General features: G+C 45.9%; 1 protein-coding gene across 18 annotated transcripts in view; it reads left to right on the top strand.

The window, feature by feature from the left end:
* Positions 1-18,884, top strand: part of B3GALT5 (beta-1,3-galactosyltransferase 5) — a 62,679-nt gene that overhangs the window by 30,079 nt on the left and 13,716 nt on the right. For 3 of the 18 annotated variants that reach the window (XM_053565471.1, XM_053565469.1, XM_053565462.1), the window contains exons 3-4: positions 8,882-9,001; positions 18,282-18,418. The exons of 11 other annotated variants lie outside the window; for them this stretch is intronic. The gene's annotated coding sequence lies outside the window, so the exon portion shown is untranslated. Of the gene's footprint in view, positions 1-6,591; positions 7,063-8,881; positions 9,002-18,281; positions 18,419-18,884 lie in introns of those variants that run through there. 4 more of the 18 variants (XM_053565465.1, XM_053565473.1, XM_053565472.1 and 1 more) reach the window with 3 other exon arrangements.

The following is an 18,884-nucleotide window of genomic DNA, read 5'->3' as shown; positions in this document are numbered from 1 at the left end:
GGAGATGCTCATTGGGATGGACAGTGTCACCGGCTGGGTGAAAACTGTCAGGGCGGTTTTATGAATGGAGCACAAGAAGCCTTTGTGGAAAGCTTCATTACTTGCCGCAGCGACTGTGCGTCTGTCTCTGCGCTAGCAGCTGTTTCATGTAGGTGACAGTATGGCAGGAGTGACAGGATGGCGGGAGAACAATTGGGGCTTTCTTCTTGTTGAATTTTAGTTTTCTTTTTCATTTGTGGGTTATTTGAAAAGGAGCGTGCCTGTGTTCTCTGCTTTGTTAGCGGTCATCCTTCTCAAGTTTTGAAGCTTGTCAGAGATAGCTAGAGAAACAACTGAACTTCTTTTTTTTCTCTATTTACTTTATTTTTTATGTTTTTTGAGACAGGAGTCTCACTTTGTCACCCTCAGTAGAGTGCTGTGGTGTTGCAGCTCACAGCAATCTAAAACTCTTGGGCTCAAGCGATTCTCTTGCCTCAGCCTCCCAAGTTGCTGGGTCTACAGGCGCCCGTGGAAACACCCAGATATTTTTAGAGATGGGGTCTCACTCTGGCTCAGGCTGGTCTCGAACCTGTGAACTCAGGCAATCCACCCACCTCTGCCTTCCAGAATGCTAGGATTACAGGTATGAGTCACCGTGCCTGGCCCATAACTCAACAACTTAAAGCTTTCTGTTGCATGTCACGAGCACTGGGGAGAAGGTACCTCACATTGGCAGGGAAAGAAGATAATGCCGGTTTGTCTAGGCTGGTGTTAAGGGAAAATGTAAATTTCCTTCCTTCCTTTCCGATAGCTTATTTTGTAGTAAAATCATGGTTTGTTCTTGATAGGGCACTGACGGTTTCATTACAGTGTCAAGGACAAAGTTGAGAATGATATGAAGAGAAAGAAGGCCCAGCTCTGTAGCTTAGAGAACCGTTGTTCTACCTACAGAGCAGTTTCATATATTCCTAGAGGGAGCAAAGGAATTCCTGTGTTCTTAGAATGTTGACAGAAGGAAAGGGAGCTAGAGTTTACTAACGTCCCCTGTGTGCCAGGAACCTCATCACCTTCACACTGGGCATTGTGACTTCCTTCTAAAAATGAGAGCCTGAATTGGGAGAGGAAAAAAGATTTGCTAAGGTCATCCGGGAGTAAGTGGGGACCTCCCTAGCATCCACACCTCCCCATCACACCATGCTGACCAGACAGGTGTGTGCTGGCTGGTCTATGCTCTTCTCAGCTCTGTCTTCTGCCAGGGGTCTTGTGTTGTCAGACAATTGGGCCAAATTATGATGTGGCCATCGGTGAACATGAGACCCAGGGAAGGGAGGTGTCAAGAGTGACCTGATTAGCACAGGGTTATGGCAGGAAGATGCCACATCTCTCCCCAGATAGCTTGTGTCTACACACTGTGGTGATAAGGCCTCTCCCAGAATGACACTTTCCAGACTGTACAGAGAGCCCTGTTTGGTCCCATGTGTAGCAGGCACATACAGGCCCAGTCACTGTCTTTCCATGATACAGGTTGGATCAACAAAGACTCCTTTCTCAGCTGACATTTTTTGTTTTGTTTTCACTATTCTGGGAGATCCCTGGGTGTCACAGAAAGTAGTTGAGCCCTTCTTTTCCTTTTTTTTTTTTTCCTTTTGAAGCAGAGCTTCTCTTTGTCACCCTGGGTAGAGTGCCATGGCATCATAGCTCACAGCAACCTCAAACACTTGGGCTCAAGTGATCCTCTTGCCTCAGCCTCCCAAGGTGCTTGCCACAATGTCTGGCTATTTTTTAGAGGTGGGGTCTTTTTTTTTTTTTTTTTTTTGCAGTTTTTGGCCAGGGCTGCGTTTGAACCCGCCACCTCTGGCATATGGGGCTAGCGCCCTACTCCATTGAGCCACAGGTGCCACCCCTAGAGATGGGGTCTTGCTCTTGCTTAGGCTGGTCTCGAACTCCTGAGCTCAGGCTGTCACCCACCTCTGCCTCCCAGAGTACTGGGATTAAGGCGTGAGCCACTGCACCTGGCCTCTTCTTTGCCTTTGGAGAGAGGCAGGCTACTCTCCTATTCTGGCAGATTCAGCTTTTCAAGCCCTTCCTTATCTAACTTTTACCAGCAGCATGGAGCAGTTAGTTCATGACTGATGAATTGGTTTCCCCACATCTGGAAAATAGCCAGGGGTGATGACTGCCCCTAGCAGTGGTTTGGTTTATGTTGGGCCTCTGACTCCGTAGCTGACATATGATTTCTCTCCATTTTCACATCTGTTTGAGGTGCTATGGACAGACAATACCCACTGGGTTAGCTTCTGTCTGACCGCTGGGGAAATCATGCCCTGGGCTTCCAAATACAGGCATTTTGAGGTTGAACTCCACTATTCCAGATGGGACAGGCTTTAAGAAATGCCTGTGCCAATGGGAGGCTGTGGTCCAAAGTGAAGAAGACTCATTATCACCGTTCCTTGTTAGCCTGACTGTCCTGACTCAGGGTAGATCACTCTGCTGGTATTTTTTCCTATGTTAAGCAAAGGTTCCCAGTGCAATTTTAGGCTCCAGTGCTGATCCCATGCCTGCCCTCTCCCTCCCATCACAGTTTGGGGGGGGATGTGCCCAGGGTGCATTTATTCTTGCCCCTTGCACTGCTGGAATAAAGTGCTTATGAAACCTATCTTTTATTTATTCTGCATGCTTTTTAGAATTCCATTTTCGAGAGAGCTAGCAGAGACTGCCTGGGGTGACAAGAGACCTCCTGTTGGTGTGGAAAGGTAGCAGGCACCTTTTCCGCTTCCACAGAAGCTGACAGCTGACATGGTCTCTTCTGTCTCTGCCACTCTTGATGGGCGCATTTTGCCTCTAATCACCCGCCAGCCTCCTCTGTGTGAGCTGTCAGGGGTAAAACGCTTGATATTGCTTCCTCTTCCATTGAAATAAGCCAGATTCTCTTTCTTTTGAGAAATAATTGAAGTCTTATGAAAGCAAAAATACTTAACACATGTGAATTTTTTTTTTTTAATAAAACAGTTTCATGGTTCGGTGCCCGTAGCACAGTGGTTATGGCGCTGGCCACGTGCACCGAAGCTAGTGGGTTCAAACCCAGCCTGGGCCAGCTAAACAACAATGACAACTGCAACAAAAAATAGCTGGGCGTTGTGGTGGGAGACGGTAGTCCCAGCTACTTGGGAGGCTGAGGCGAGAGAATCTCTTGAGCCCAAGAGTTTGATGTGAGCTGTGATGCCACAGCACTCTCCTGAGGGCGACATAGTGAGACTCTGTCTCAAAACAAAACAAAACAAAAAACAGTTTCATCCAGAAGAGAGGCCATTTAAACCAAGCACTTGTTTTCAAGTTAAGAAAATATATCCAGGGCGGCGCCTGTGGCTCAGTCGGTAGGGCGCCGGCCCCATATACCAAGGGTGATGGGTTCAAACCCAGCCCTGGCCAAACTGCAACCAAAAAATAGCCGGGCGTTGTGGCGGGCGCCTGTAGTCCCAGCTGCTCAGGAGGCTAAGGCAGGAGAATCCCTTAAGCCCAGGAGTTGGAGGTTGCTGTGAGCTGTGTGAGGTCACGGCACTCTACCGAGGGCCATAAAGTGAGACTCTGTCTCTACAAAAAAAAAAAAAAGAAAATATATCCAAGTCATAAGAAAGCATAATTTGGCTTTAGAGACCTGGGAGTCTTGACTTCTCATCTATTTATTCAAAATTCTCCATGGAGCTTTTGCGTGCCACATCCTGCACATTGGCAGAGGCTGCAACAGTGAGAAAGGCAGAGGAGGGTTCCTGCTGCCCTCCTGGAGTCACTGACTGTGAGGAAGGTGGGTGGTATTCCAGGGTCTTTACAAAGAATTAATAAAATGCAATTCCGTTAATGAAAGTAGTAGGGTAGAGTACAGTGGGTGCCGTCAGTGGTAAACAAAGGCACAGCTTTGCTGAAGACTTGACAGTTAAGGGTAAGAAGTGTCTGCTGAGGCTGGGCAGGGTGGCTCACGCTTGTCCTCCTAGCACCCTGGGAGGCCGAGGCTGGTAGAGTGCTTGAACTCAGGAATTTGAGACCAGCCTGAGCAACAAAAAGCCAGACCCTGTCGCTAAAAAAATAATGGGGTATTGTGGTGGGCACCTGTAGTCCCAGCTAATTGGGAGGCTGAGACAAGAGGATTACTTGAGCCCGAGAGTTTGAGGGTGCCATGAGCTATAGCATCAAGGCAAACTACTGAGGGTGACAAAAGGAGACTCTGTCTCCAACAAAAAAAAGAGGGAAATGTCTGCTGAGCAGAGGGAGGGCTACGAGGAGAAGACGGTGAGTGGGGAGGGAAGGGACCACATGCAGCCGGGAAGGAGCAGGCTGGCCAAGGAGCTGCCAGGGAGCAAGAGCGACCTGAGGGCAGAGAGGCAGAGATTGGTTGGAACAGGTGCACAGACATCACGAGCCATCCTAAGGAGCTTGGGGTGATCATTTTAGAGACTGCGAGACTTGTTTGTCAAGAAACAAAATTTGGGGGCTTATAGAGTGAAGATCAAATCTGAATGCTGGAAATTGTTCCCATTGCCTTTTGTTTGGGGCATTTAATGTAAATTGAAATCCTGGCAGGCCGTAGTTTCCAGAATGATCAGACCTACTGCTCTTACTTCCTCAGCCCTCTGCCCAAAGATCCATTCCTCTCACTCTCAAATTCTTTATGGGGATCTTCCTCAGGCAGCCTAGATTCTGTGGCTCTACCATTAGGGCCACAGCTTCCAAAATAATCAAGGAGATTGTGTATTTTTTTTGCAGTTTTTGGCCGGGGCTGGGTTTGAACCTGCCACCACCTCCGACATATGGGGCTGGTGCCCTACTCCTTTGAGCCACAGGTGCCACCCAGAATGTGTTCTTTTTTGACAAAACTCTTATCTTTGTGTTTTATATGGGGCTAAAGACACCATCCTTCCTTTTTTTCACTAGACCTAGACAATCAAAGAGCTTTTACAAAAGTTTTACATTTTTCTAACATGGCTGATTGCACAGAAAAATCAGTGACCCCATTAATGGCATCCTGCTGGTGCTTTTTTGGCACTTAATAATTTTTTGTTTAGTTTTACACTTCGATTCTTGGCTTATGGTAATAATCAAAGTTTTCTTTTCTTTAGAAGTCTGTTGTATATTGGCCACCCTAAATCTGTGGATACCATGTTTTTATTCCTTTTGATGTGGTGGATAAAATTGTTCAAATAAAATCATTCAGTGTTATTTGGGCTGTTATTCAGAAAAGACTGCATCAGAGGTTTAAAAGAATCAGGCTTTAAAAAATGTTGTGTGTGCTCTTGGCTGCTTAGGGATTGGGAATTGCACATAAAGATACTTAAAAAAAATAAAATAGAGAAAGCTTCGGCAGGGCGTAGATTGCAGAGTGAAGAGACAGCCTGGATGGAGTCATCCTCTGTAGCATGTACAAGTCTGTCTCTTGCTGTCTGAGTTGAAGCCTGAGGTGGGTGAGGTTATCGTCATGTTCAGGAGAGAATAAGAATGTGAAGGTGAGAAGTAGCTTCCCAGAGTGAAGCACAGTTGGTAGCAGCAAGTGAGCAGCGCGGAGGGAAGTCCCGTGAGGACTCACTGTCTGCGCCACGCTGTGCACACTGCAGCTGCCCCGGAATGGTGGTGATACTTGCTAAGGACCGAATTGGATCCCTCCAAATTCATGTGTTGCAAGACCACATGGGGATAACTGGAGATGAGGCCTTTGGGAGGTGATGAGGTCTAGATGAGCCCCGAGGGTGGAGCCCTCCCCTCACAATGGGATTGGTGTCCTTATGAGACAAGGAAGAGGCAGCCGAGCTCTCTACCCAGTGAGGATGTCACGAGACGACAGCCATAACCAGGAAGAGAGTGCTCGGCAGAACCCGACCGTGCTGGCACCCTATCTTGGACTTCAGACGCTAGAAATGGGGAAGAGCAGATTTCTGTTGTTTGAGCCACCCGGTCTGTGGTGCTTTGCTATGGGAGCCGGGGCTGACCGAGACAGTCCCGCAAATGTCTAAATTCACGATTCCCAGGCCAGTGATCATTCGCATGAATCCTCGGCCCTTTCCTTTCCAGTCACATAGTTTGATGGGGAGGGGTCATACTTGAAATAGTCAGGGTGCTTCTCCATTGTCTTGATGGGTGGGACAGGGACCCCTACCCCCCTGCAGTTGCAGCCACCTGTAAAACTCCAGGAAGGACCGAGGTGCCCTGATATCCTCAGCTGGAGCCCAGTTGCTCCTGTGCTTTCTGAGGCCTCACTGAGCCCTCCTTGCCTGGTCTCTGGCCCCATTTCTGAGCTTTGCCACTGCAGGTAGTGTCTGGAATCCACCAGGCCCTTCCATATTCCCTGTGTCTGCAGATTGGCTTCCTGGAACAGCTTTTCCTAACCTTCTGCAGGTAGGACCTCGGTTCACTTCCCTGCCCCGTTAAAGCAAAACCAGAGTAGGACAGTGTTTACAGGGTAAAAAGAGATTGTTATTCAGGAATGGTTATTCCTCCCCCACTTTGCCAAGTGGGGGGAAAGAGAGGCCTCAGAATGCATCATGGACGAGTGGGGTCTTAACAAGCCAGGGGCAGATGGATAGACCCACTTGAGTGGTCAGAGCCAAGGGTGGGGTGTGTGCGATTTGATTAGATGTGGTGGATGGGGGACCTTGGTTAAACCCCCTTTGTAGATTCTTGCTAAAATTGGGCAATTCAGAGACAGTCATGGAAGTCCAAGGTCGAGGCCTCTTCGTGATGAGGATTCAGAGGGGCCTAGCTGGTCTCTTTGTCAGTCCCCACACCCCATCCTGTAAGCCACAAACCCATCAAAGACTTGTGTTTTCATCATTGAACCTGCAGCACCTGGATTCCTGTCTGCCATTGGAGGAGGCAGTCGGAAGAGTCTTCTGGGCAGCGGAAGGCTTGGGGTGAAGGTGCAGGCCCCCTGTGTGACAGCTGTGGGCTGCACTGATATCCTTTCCACCAACGTGTGCTCCTGTTTCTTCTGGTCAGCTGCAAAAGAGGGGCACTGGCTGCTCCTGAAGCCACGCTGGCAGGGGCAGTCTCCTCGCACAGCCTCTGCAGCCGCTACTGCTGCGTCTGTGGGTGTGAAAGGTGAATGATGAATGAAACTTCTGTCCATAGTTGTTGGTTGAGCCACCAGGAGCTGATGTGAAAGACAGGGAAAGAAACTGCTTCCCCCTGGGGCGGGACACTTGAAATTCCTTTCTCACCAAAAGGGAGTCTGCAGCACCCTCTGAACAGACAGCTCTATGGTCACCAACTGGTATCCCGGCTGAACCGAGGACGCATACCCTTGGGCTTTCTTGGAGCTGCCAGGTGATAATTGATTCTTCTAAGTAGAAAACATTTTAGAAATTTTCAGCTGCTGTCACCATTTTTTTTTGCCACAAAATTTAAAAGTATGTATTTTACCAAAAACATTGCTAAACATGTGCAGCTCTTAACTAAGTGTCCCTCCACTGTACTCCACCTTAGCCCTGACTCCCAGGGCCTTATGAAAATAAGGTCACTGGTTATAGTGGGGGCTACCCTAATGACTTCACTATAACTCAGTGAAGAGCCTGTCTCCAAATAAGAGCACTTTCTCAGGGATTAGGGATTAGGACATCAATATATGAACTTTTGGAGGGCAGGTGCCATAGTTCAGTGGGCACTGACCCAGGGTAGTGGGGCTTGTGACTTTATTATCGGAAGAAATCAGTTGCAATTTCACACCACATTGTGGTAGTTGTGGGCTCCTACAGATAGGGGAGAAACTCACCCTGCCTGCAAAGTTAAGGCCCTTTCTGTTAGTCCTTACCTAGAGATCATTGTTCAAGGAGGTAATGAAGAAATGCCCATATTACTCCGGCTTGCTCTTAATGATTATTTTGATCAATTTATTTCAACCTCATTGATTTCCTTTGTAATCCTCTATGTTTCATTTTATTCCTGTAAAAATATTATTCAGAGAAAGGGTTCACAGGCCTTACTGAGTGTCCCTTGATGTGAAAATGTCTGTGGAGGTTTGTGGCTCCTTAACTGGCTTCGGGAAGAACCTGCTCTCCACAGCTCACCCTATGAGGCCCTGTTCTGCCCCTCTTGTTGGCTCCAGGAGGAGGCCACTGTGTGTGAGCAGCCTGCCACGCCCCCTGGAAAGTGCACTCCCTGCTTGTCATGTAACAGGAAGGGTGGGGGGCAGAATGCCTCTGGCAAGGTGGAAAGGGAAGGGCAGAGCTGAGCTGATATTCCTGAGCACCACTGATACTGCTAAAGGGCACACTTTGGCTAGCAGGTAGGGTAGAAGTAATCACTGCTGGGTATACAGTGCTTCCGACTGCCTGGTGAGGCAGGCAGTGTTATCCCCAGTTTGGAGACAGGGACACAGGTGTGGGGCATACCCTACGGCTCCACTGTGGTGGTGGAGCTGGGACGTGAATGAGGGGCTCCTGACTCCAAATTTTTTGTCCTTTCCACCCTAGTGGGCTGCCAGAAGTTAACAAAAAGAGATTGCTTTGAAACCTCTTAAGTTGATATATAGTGGAAGACAGAGAAGATACTGATTTGACAATTAATGAAATATAGTAAGACTCATCCTAGAAAACCTCACAGTGAGGTCGAGGATCAGCCTTCCGCACCCGGCCAACGGAAGTGTTAAGCAGCTGTCAGCGCTTCAGAGTGACACACAAAGCAAACCCCAGAATTGATTTCCTAGGGGAATGTTTTCTGGTCCTTTGGCCCAAGAAATTCATTGTGAAAAGAGGTTGAATTTGTAGTCACATTTGAGCAGTTGCACAGATAACATGGTCTTTTCATATATATATATATTTTTTAATTAAAATTATTTTAAAATATTGACATGATAAAATTTATGTACAGCCAAATACAAATCTTAGCCACGTGACTCAATTTTTATGTATGTTTGCACCAGTGAACTACTATTCAGATCAAGAATGGAATGTATGCAGCTCTCCAGAAGGTTCCTTCTACCTCTTCCCCATCATTAATTCCCCACCAAAGGTCCCCACTGTTCTTACTTCCTTCATCATTGGTAAGTTCTGCCCAGTTTTGAACTTCATATGAATGGAATCATCCTGTTTGTACTCTTTCAGGTTTAGCTCTTTAGACTCAACGTGTCTGTCTGTTAAACTTCTACCTGATATGTGCATCAATAGTTTGTACTTTTTATGACCGTGTAGCCTTTCATTTATCTATTCTTCTTTTGATGGAAATTTCTTGACTGCAGTTGTGATGTTTACAAATATATTGCCTTGCAAGTCCAAATTTACCCCTTTTGTCTGCTCTGTGGAAATGGATCTGGGCCCTATAAATATTTTTCCACTACAGTCTGGCCCTTGAAGCTTGTTACTGGGGGGTACTGGAGAAGCACTGCAGAAGGAAAGAGTTTTTCCTTCTTGGTTCAGGGGCCCTGGCTTGGTAGGCTCTGCAGTGTGCCTGCAGCACCCAGCAGACTGCATCTCCCCTGGTACACCTGCTAGGGGTTTTGTAGCAGAGTGCACCTCTGTGAGACAATTCCTGGTAAACAGCTTTCCCTAACAATCTAGAGGCCAGTTTTCTAGCAAGTTCCAGAGGGTGAATTTCAAGCCTGTTCCACTGACAGGGAACTGTGGTTACTTCTCTCCCAATCAAGGGCATACCTGTGCCCTTGCAGCAGATGTGGGTCTCAGCCCAGGGCTTGGTGGCATTTCCTTGGTTGCTTGACCTCGGCCCTAGGGCCAGTGGCTATTCCTTATATGTGTTTATTCCTGTGTTCTTTAAAGTTCTCTTATTACTGTTAATCTCTCTTACTCAAATCCCTCATAATAGTAAATGATCTGTTTTTTTATCAAACTTTCTCTGGTTAAATTACTGGGTGGTGTTTCTCCTCTGTTTGTATCCAGACGGACACAACGATTTTTGGCAATTAGGAGTAATACTGCTGTAACCATTCTAGACCACGTCTCTTGCTGCATGTCAGCTGTCATTTCCGGTAGGTTTGTGCTAGGGGTGATTTGCTGAATCAGTGCATGCTTAGCTGTAGTAGATACTGCCAAAGGAGAAATTGCTTTCCAAAGTGTTTTTTTAGTTTACACACCTGCTGGCAAGGTGAAAGACATCGAATTGCCTCACATTCTTGATGGCACTTGGCACTGCCAGCCCTTTCATTGTGGTCATTGTCACGAGTGGAAGGGTGTTTCATTGTAGTTTCATCTGCATTTCCCAAATAGCTAGTGATACTGACTTTTCTTGGACTTCTGGCCATTTGAATATCTTCTTTTTGTGTAATATCTGTCACAGTTCATCTTTTGAAATTGTGGGCGGTCTTTTTTTGGGGGGGATCCTTTCTTTACCGATTCATATAAGATTTTGATATATTCTGGGTAATAGTCCTTTGTCAGATATATTTGTGTGTGTATGTGAATGTGTCTCAAAATATATTCTCCTGGTCTATGGCTTTCCTTCACATTCTCGGTGGTACCTTTTGAAAGTCCATTTATCAAGCTTTTCTTTATATATTTTGTGTCCTGTTTAAAAATAACTACCTAGTATTGTGGCAACAGGTCACAAGTAGATTCCCTTGGAACAGAAGCTAATCTGTGTCCCAGGAACTTTCTCACCTGAACAGACAGATGTGGTCGTATGTTATACTAACTTGAATTATTTTTAAAAACAACCTGACTAGACCCCTCTCCTATGTTTTCCTTTAATAGATTGGATCTGTTCTAAGAAACAAAAAGAGGAGAATGTGGGATAGAGCATAGGGTTAAAAGTACTACACACTGGGGACAGAGTGATCTGGGAAAAAGCCAAGCATCTCTGCTGACCCTGAGCCCTGTAAACAATACTCACTAGACTCAGCACCCTGTCTCAGCGCTATGCCATTTTTAGCAGTGATAAGAAAAAGGCAAGACAGAAGTGCAATAAACAGGATGTGTTAAGATTTAAATCATGAAGGAGTCTGGGGAGATAAGACTCCAGGCATCTCTGGCTGGTGGGATCTGCATCCCTTTAAGGATACAGGGAGTCAGCAAGGGACTTCTGGACCCCAAGAGGAGGACAAAAACAGTGGAAAACTGGCAGGTGGTTGCGTGTGTTCGATCAACCTAATCCTGCTGGCAGCCATAAGTACAAGCAGCAGTGAGACTGCAAACCGGAAAGGCCTTACCTGTGAACTGTTTCGGTGTTTTTGGACTTAGCACTCAGTTGAACTGCCTTGGGGAGAGCTTGATCAGGAGTGCGGAGAACTTTGGGCATTGTCTAGGGCCCCAGACTGAGCCACTGAGCTGGACGGAGCTAATAGTGTTCAGCTGTGGGCCGCAGGGAGCCATTGTGAGAGAACTGCCCCGTCAAGCTCCGCCCTCAGGGTCCCAGAGCAAGGATCGGGTGGGAGCTAGTAACCTAGTGACTGAGCAGCCTAAAGGCAGGGACTGAGCTGCCTTACAGCCTTAACCCTCAGGGGCAGAGTGAGACTGGTTTTGGCACACTGGAGCCTCGGGCTGTTGCCCTGGGTAGAGTGCCGTGGCATCACAGCTCATAGCAACCTCAAACTCCTGGGCTTGGCGCCGGCTGGACCTCCATAAGAGCTGCGCCGTGACCCCCGACCCATGACCTATGCCCACTGGGCCTCCGCATGCCCTGACCAGGAACTGCAGGAGCCACGCAACCCTGCATCCTCCCTCCTGTACCCTCCCTGCCTCCACACTGGCCTGCTCATCTGGCCAGGGACTCTGGTAGCCGCGTGCCCTCCGGAGCCCTCCCTGCCTCTGTGCAGAGCCCTTCTCCTGGCCAGAGACTGCTGGAGCCTCTGGAAAACAATGGGGACTCTACTACAAAACTTTTAGAAGTGATCAAGGAATACAGCAATGTCTCAGGCTACAAAATCAACACCCATAAATCTGTAGCCTTTATATATACCAACGATAACCAAGCCAAAAAAACAGTCAAGGACTCTATTCCTTTCACAGTAGTGCCAAAGAAGATGAAATATTTGGGAGTATACCTAACAAAGGACATGAAAGATCTCTACAAAGAGAACTATGAAACTTTAAGAAAAGAAATAGCTGAAGATGTTAACAAATGGAAAAACATACCATGCTCATGGCTGGGAAGAATCAACATTGTTAAAATGTCTATACTACCCAAAGCAATATGTAATTTTAATGCAATTCCTATTAAAGCTCCGTTGTCATATTTTAAAGATATTGAAAAAATAATACTTCGTTTTGTATGGAATCAGAAAAAACCTCGAATAGCCAAAACAGTACTCAGCAATAAAAACACAGCAGGAGGAATCACATTACCAGACCGGAGACTGTACTATAAATCGATAGTGATCAAAACAGCATGGTACTGGCACAAAAACAGAGAATTAGATGTCTGGAACAGAATAGAGAACCAAGAGACGAATCCAGCTACTTACTGTTATTTGATCTTTGACAAGCCAATTAAAAACATCCAGTGGGAAAAAGATTCCCTATTTAACAAATGGTGCTGGGTGAACTGGCTGGCAACCTGTAGAAGATTGAAACTGGACCCACACCTTTCACCATTAACTAGGATAAACTCTCACTGGATAAAAGATTTAAACTTAAGACATGAAACTATAAAAATACTTGAAGAACGTGCAGGGAAAACTCTTGAAGGAATCGGCCTGGGTGAATATTTTATGAAGAGGACTCCCCAGGCAATTGAAGCAGTATCAAAAATACATTACTGGACCTGATCAAATGAAAAAGCTTCTGCACAGCCAAGAACATAGTAAGTAAAGCAAGCAGACAGCCCTCAGAATGAGAGAAGATATTTGCAGGTTATGTTTCCGACAAAGGTTTAATAACCAGAATCCACAGAGAACTCAAACATATAAGCAAGAAAAGAACAAGGGATCCCATCGCAGGCTGGGCAAGGGACTTGAAGAGAAACTTCTCTGAAGAAGACAGATGCACGGCCTACAGACATATGAAAAAATGCTTATCATCTTTAATCATCAGAGAAATGCAAATCAAAACTACTTTGAGATATCATCTAACTCCAGTAAGATTAGCCCATATCACAAAATCCCAAGACCAGAGATGTTGGCGTGGATGTGGAGAAAAGGGCACACTTCTACATTGCTGGTGAGGATATAAATTAATACATTCCTTTTGCCAGTTTTTTGTTTGTTTATTTGTTTTGTAGAGACAGAGTCTCATTTTACCACCCTTGTTAGAGTGCCATGGCGTCACACAGCTCACAGCAACCTCCAGCTCTTGGGCTTACATGATTCTCTTGACTCAGCCTCCCGAGTAGCTGGGACTATAGGCGCCCGCCACAACGCCCGGCTACTTTTTTTGTTGTTGTTGCAGTTTGGCTGGGGCTGGGTTTGAACCCACCACCCTCGGTATATGGGGCCGGCGCCCTACTTACTGAGCCACAGGCACCGCCCAATACATTCCTTTTGGAAAGACGTTTGGAGAACACTTAGAGGTCTAAAAATAGATCTGCCATTCAATCCTATAATTCCTCTACTAGTTATATACCCAGAAGACCAAAAATCACATCATAACAAAGATATTTGTACCAGAATGTTTATTGCAGCCCAATTCATAATTGCTAAGTCGGGCAGCGCCTGTGGCTCAGTGAGTAGGGCGCCGGCCCCATATGCTGAGGGTGGTGGGTTCAAACCCAGCCCTGGCCAAACTGCAACAACAAAAAAATAGCCAGGCGTTGTGGCGGGCGCCTGTAGTCCCAGCTGCTCGGGAGGCTGAGGCAAGAGAATCACATAAGCCCAAGAGCTGGAGGTTGCTGTGAGCCGTGTGACGCCACGGCACTCTACCGAGGGCAGTAAAGTGAGACTCTGTCTCTACCAAAAAAAAAAAAAGTCTCTGACCATCACTGAGACTTCGGGTAATCGTAATTGCTAAGTCATGGAAAAAGCCCAAGTGCCCATCGATCCACAAATGGATTGATAAATTGTGGTATATGTACACCATGGAATATTATGCAACCTTAAAGAAAGATGGAGACTTTACCTCTTTCATGTTTACATGGATGGAGCTGGAACATATTCTTCTTAGCAAAGTATCTCAGGAATGGAAGAAAAAGTATCCAATGTACTCAGCCCTACTATGAAGCTAAATTATAGCTTTCACATGAAGGCTATAACCCAACTATAGCACAAGACTATAGTTGGAAAGGGCCAAGGAAGGGGAAGGGAGGGGGGAGGTTAGGGTGGAGGGAGGGTGATGGGTGGGGCCACATTTACGGTGCATCTTAGAATGAGTACAGGCGAAACTTACTAAAGGCAGAATACAAATGTCTACATACAATAACTAAGAAAATGCCATGAAGGCTACGTTGAACAGTTTGATGAGAATATTTCAGATTGTATATGAAACCAGCACATTGTACCCTTGGATTGCCCTAATGTACACAGCTATGATTTAACAATAACAAAGGAAAAAAAAAAGATTTAAATCATGAAGTTATAGAAAAACCTTGACTCTCTTTGAAGCTTGCCACTGTGCTGTATTTTCTCAAGCCTGTGATTGCAATAAAAGTCAGAGAGGATCATTGTAGGGGGTCGCACCCTTGTCTCTCCATGCGAAGGGCTTGCTAGTCTTCCTCCCAGGTTCCCCTCAGTTCATTGCATACTGTGACTAAGTAGGTGTTACTATTTATTGTCGAGTTGCACTGACATAGTATATGATCAGAGATCTTTTCTTCCAGAAGTTCTGTTGTTGCACCTTTCACCTTAAGGAGTGTAATCCATCTGGGTGTAATTTTGTGTGTAGGGTGGGGTAGTGGTCAGATACTTCTTAGTCATGGGGATATCAGTTTAACCCAACACTCTTTACTGAAAGATCACTCTTTACCCACTAAATGATTGTGGCACCTTTGTCCTTTATCAAGAACAACATAGGGGTAGGTCTTTTTCTGAACTTTGTATTCTGTATAATTCATCTCTTTTTCTATCCTATGCCAATCTCCTTAAATAGTTAAAATGCCTCTCAGCTTATTCCTCTAGTAAAGGAGTCTGCTGAACTTTGTTACAAGATTGGGTTGGCATCCTGAGCTTTCATGTGTGATGTCTGATTTTCTAGGCCCTCAGCCAGCTTAGAGGAGTCCTCAGGGTGCAAATTGTGTGGCTACTCTGTACCTCAACCATCTGCCTCCCACTCTTCTGGACTTTGTCCTTGAGGGTCTTACTCCTGTGTCTTTCTCAGGAAGCTTCCTATTCCCCATCCCGGCTTGGCACCTCTTCCTTGGTCTTCTAGGAGAATCCTCCTGAAGCACCACTGACGGGCTTCTCCAATACCTGTATTTTTCAATATAGGTACTGGATTGAAATGAGGCTAATTAAGGACCCTACAATTGCCTCTAAGGGTTCAAGTGAAAGGAAAAGTCACATATCTCTCACTTTAAATCAAAAACTAGAAATGATTAAGCTTAGTGAGGAAGGCAGGTTGAAAGTTGAGATAGGCCCAAAGCTTTGTCTCTTGAACAAACAGATAGCGAAGTTGTGAATGTAAAGGAAAAAATTTTGAAGGAAATTGAAAAGTACTACTCTAGTGACAACATGAGTGATAAGAAAGCAAAATAGCTGATAGGGGACTGATATGGAGGAGATTTCAGTGATCTGGGTAGAAGAGCAAACCAGCCACATTTCCTTAAGCTAAAGCCTAATCCAAAGCAGGACCCTGGCTCTCTCCAATTCTATGATGGCCAAGAGGTGGGGATGCCGCAGAGGAAAAGCTGGAAGCTGGGAGAGGTTGGATCATGGAGTTTAAGGAAAGAAGCTGTCTACGAAACAGAAATGCAAGGTGAGGCAGGAAGTGCTGATGGAGAAGCCGTGGCAATTGAGTTGTCCAGAGGCTGTAGCTGAGACCATTGATTCCAGTGGCTTCAATGAACAATAGAATTTTTACGTAGATGAAACAAACTGATATTGAAAGAAGATGCTGTTTAGAACTTTCATAGTTAGAGAGGAAAAGTCAATGTCTGGCTTCAAAGCTTCAAAAGACAGATTTCTCTCTTACTAGGGACTGATGCAACTGATGATATTAAAGTGAATCTAATGCTCCTTTACCATTCTGAAAATTATAAGACCCTCAGGAATTATGCTAAATCTACTCTGTCTGTACTCTGTAAATGGAACAACAAAGCCCGGGTGACAGTGCATCTATTTACAGCATACTTTACTGAATATTTTAAGCCCATGATTGAGACCTACTGCTCAGAAAAAAAGATTCCTTTCAAAATATTACTGCTCATTGAATTTTAAAAGCAATTTTACCCTAGGTAAAATGCTATTGAACAGCACTGCCTACTATGGAGAAATCTTTAATGAAAAAAGGGGTCAATGTGGCAAACTTCATTGTTGTCTTATTTTAAGAAATTGCCACAATGACCCCTACCTTCAGCAACAACCGCCCCGATCAGAGCTCTAATGAGGTGTACAGGAGATGAATGTTCATCATTCTGCAACCCTTTGATCAAAGAGTAATTTTGACTTTCAAGTGTATTGTTTAAGAAGTAAGGCTACAGCTGCCATAGAGAGTGATCATGCTGATGGATCTTGGCAAGGTAAACTGAAAACCTTCTGGAAAGGATTCACTACCTAGATGCCATTGAGAACATTTGTGATTCATGGGAGAAGGTGAAAATATCAACATTAACAGGAGTTTGGAAGAAGTTGATTCTAACCCTCATGGATGACTTTGAGGGGTTCAGGATGTTAGTTGAAGAAGTGACTCCAGATGTGGCAGAAACAGCAAGAGAATTAGAAATGGATCCTGAAGATGGGACTGAATTGCTGCAACTCATGATCAGACTTGATTGGATGAGGACTTGCTGCTTATGAATGAGCTAAGAAAGTGGTTTCTTGAGATGGAAACTACTCCTGGTGAGTATTCTAGGAACACTGTTGACTGAGAACAGCAGATTTAGACCCTTACATGAACTTAGGTTGTTAAAGCAGTGACAAGGTTTGAGAAGACTGACTTTAATTTTGAAAGTTGTTTTACTATAGATAAAATGCTATTGAACAGTATTGCATACTATGGAGAAATCTTTTTTTTTTTTTTTGTCGCCCTCAGTAGAGTGCTGTGATGTTACAGCTCACAGCGATCTCCAGCTCTTGGACTAGGGTGATTCTCTTGCCTCAGCCTCCCAAGTACCTGGGACTACAGGCGCCCGCCACAACGCCCGGCTATTTTTGTTGCATTTGCCACTGCTGTTTTAGCTGGCTGGGACCGGGTTTGAAGCCGTCACCCTCGGTATATAGAGCTGGTGCCCTACCCACTGAGCCACAGGCGCTGCCCACTATGGAGAAATCTTTCATGAAAAAGAGAGTCATTGTGGCAGACATCATTGTTGTCTTATTTTAAGAAATTGCCAGAACTACCCCTACCTTCAGAACCACCACCCTGATCAGTCAGCAGCCATCGACATTGAGCAACAAGATTTTGATTCACTGAGGGCTCTGGTGATCGGTACATTTTTAGCGATAAAATATTTTTAATTAAGGCATATACATTATTTATAAAAACATGATGCTATTGCACATATAAGAGATTATAGTATAGTGTGAACATAACTTTTATATGCACTGGGAAGCAAAAATCATTGTGTGACTTGCTTTATTATGGCATTTGCTTTAACTGTGGTCATCTGGAACTAAATACGTAATATCTCCAAGGTATGCCTGTGTACAGAAAGAGATTTATTTTGAGGAAATGGTTCGCACAATTATGGAACCTGGGAAGTTGTAGTCAGAACCCCGGAGACCCAGGAGAATCAGTTGATGCAGTCCAGTCTGAGGCCAAAGGCCTGAGACCCAGGAGAGCTGGTGGTCTGAGTTCAGGCCAAAGCCGTCAGGTTCGAGACATGAGCAGAGCTGGTGTTTTAGTTCAAGTCCAAAGGCAGGACAAGACCACCATCCCAGCTGCAGCAGCCAGGCAGGAGGAGCTCCCTCTTCCTCAGGGGAGGGTCAGCCTTTTTGTTCTCATCGGGCTTCCCCTGAGTGGGTGAGACAGACCCATGCACGTGGGTAGAGTCATCTGCTTAGTCTCCCAGTCCAAATGTCAACTCATCCAAAATGTCCCCACAGACACATCCAGAAGTAATATTTGACCAAATGTCTGGGTACCTGTGACCCAGTCAAGTTGACAGAGAGGTCACCATCACAATGCTTCCTCCAGTGGGCAGGGAGCCGGACACCAGGGGGGAGCTTGGAGTTACTGGGGTGGGGGCATTCCTCTCAGAGAAAAAGAAAACAGTGGAGGTGAGTGGCCCTGAAGCTGAGCCTCATTAGTCCTGTGGAAAATCTATTTCCTAAAATGTCTTTTCTCCAGGCTTAGTCTCCAAAGGCCTGGCCAAGCTGGTGTTCGGGTGGGTCACCTATGGGAGGCCATATGCCACTCCCTTTCCCTGTTTCTGAGGAGGACATCTCTCACCACCCGAGCTGCTGGCCCTGGAGCAGAACAGAAAGGTGATTTTCTGACTCTCTCCTGGTGCTGGGATACACCTCTTCTGCTGCCCTTGGATGTCATAGTTTTCCAGGCCCCCTGGCCTATGGACTCCAGGACTCGTACCATCCTGCTCCCCTCAAGGCCCAGGACAGACTCGGTCAGAGATGCAAATGGGGTTCCATGCTGTAACTCCTGGAGATTGTTTCTTGGTAATTCCATCTGAGGTAGAACGTATGTCCCAAGTGCCCATGAAAACCAGTGGCCATGGAGAGCTTCTGCCAGTCGGACCTGGCACCTGCTCAGCCTCCTGGGAAGCAGTTTGGTATCTGAGGTGAACATCTACCCCAGGAGGTTTAGACCCATGTGCGTGGTCCTGAGAGAAGGCACATTGGAGGGAATGAGAATTCAAGGTTTGCTATTGAAACAACCCCTTTGAAAAAGAGCAAAATTGTCCAAGAAAGGAAGCGAAGGAGACAAATTCCATCT

Source organism: Nycticebus coucang, chromosome 16, assembly GCF_027406575.1.
Source record: "Nycticebus coucang isolate mNycCou1 chromosome 16, mNycCou1.pri, whole genome shotgun sequence".
NCBI classification, from domain to species: domain Eukaryota; kingdom Metazoa; phylum Chordata; class Mammalia; order Primates; family Lorisidae; genus Nycticebus; species Nycticebus coucang.
Note: the sequence above shows the minus strand (reverse complement) of the source record. Positions and strands in the feature narration are given on the sequence as shown.